This window comes from Ornithodoros turicata, chromosome 4 (genome assembly GCF_037126465.1).
Source record: "Ornithodoros turicata isolate Travis chromosome 4, ASM3712646v1, whole genome shotgun sequence".
NCBI classification, from domain to species: Eukaryota; Metazoa; Arthropoda; class Arachnida; order Ixodida; family Argasidae; genus Ornithodoros; species Ornithodoros turicata.
The window spans coordinates 23477024-23478716 of NC_088204.1; positions in this window are offsets into that span (position 1 = coordinate 23477024).

Genomic DNA, 1693 nt, shown 5'->3' on the forward strand with positions numbered 1-1693 from the left:
AACCACCCGCTATTCCATGCTCTGGTCTGTCGACATTCGTGATAATAAAATGGTGAACGAACGGCATCACACAAGCAATTGATGTAGTTGGAAAATATTCACTGCATATTTGCTTAACGAATACATATGAGGTACGCACATAGTTACGCGGAATTTAGATAGCAAGTGATGAATTTTGGAAAAGGAGCACGTCAAATTTAGCGGAATGAAGCAGCCAACGGAAGGTAACGCCTTCCATGACCAACGGACGGCAGCTCCCGCATGGTCACCCTCTTCTGAGCGAGTCCGATCCCCCTGGTCTAGCGACTTGGCCTTCTGGAGAGGAAAATGCATTGTGCTGCGCATGCGTCAGCAGTGACGTCACGTGTCGTTCTTTGCTGCCGCCGCCTTGCCGTCTGCTCGCTTGGCGTGCGCATGCGCCAGCAGACAGCAGTTTGCTCGAGGATGCGATTTGTGGTAGTGGTGAAGTGAATTTGCTGAATATTCCGTTCAAGTTCCCCTCTAGACGCCTGTCGATGTTCACCGGGTGAGGGAACGTTTCAGTAGCGCCTGCAAGTTGCATGCTCGTTAGAAAAGATGAGGGCGCCTGTACAAAATGTTCCATGGGCCGCTCTGCTACTACAGCTACGCAACAAGTGCAAGTCCACTTTTTCAAACCTGCACTGCATCAGCCCAGGCTCCAAGAGCAGCACCAGATAAATGTACACAAAGGCTTCCTAATGAATTAAGACGCACGAGCGCAATTCTGAAGCTGGTGAGTACGTCTCATGCACTATTACACTAATGCCACACACATGCCATATATTCGCGCTCAATGCACTTGTTTTGGAGGTGTTGCAGAAAATGATGCTGGTACGGCAGTCTGGTGCAAATGTTCACGTATACTGTCGAGTTCGACTAATTCTGAAAGGAGGAAGTCACAGGGTCTCAGCCTCAGAACATCAATTCCCATCATCTTCGGGTAATTTGGGTGGCGTGTTCGGACTATCTAATTGTATCACCTGTTCTATCTCAACACAGAAATCGGTCAATATATTACAAATATCGTAGTTCCGACAGTGATCAATAATCTTTAGTTGTGCTTATAATTCTTCCTATTATTTTGAACTTGTGTTTTTACTCAGAATTCCCATGCTGTATTCTTATCAGGGGACAACAAAATAAAACGCATGAAAATTGTTTTAAAACTGAGGACATTGCTTATTATTACCGATTTCCGATCTTCATGCATGAAGACAAGAAATGCAGAAGGCAGTCAAGAGCCATTTTACAAAAGGCACAGGAGCAAAAATATTGAAAGGTGGATGTTTAAGGTGTTATTATATTTGTAATTGATCGGGTGCTTTTACAGAGAAGATCATCAAAGGAGAAAGGTCCATACAATCATAAGGTTCCGTTACGTGTGGCCTGTGTGGGGCAACCTGCATTGATGATTCGTCTGCAACGTTCCAGACTGGCAAGGTTGTAGGACCCACCATCTCGCTCATGATCAGAGCCGAAAATTAAGGCATAACGTTTTCAAATTTCCAAAGATTCTCTAAAAAGTGACATGCACTTCAGAATTTGTATGACTACAAGTCAACCGCGTGTACAGCCTGAGACAAAAGTTCACGGCACTGGTGCTTTTCTTCACTAGAGCAGTCCCCTGCCAACTACTAGCAAGAAATCAAAGAAGAAACGAGTGACTATCTAT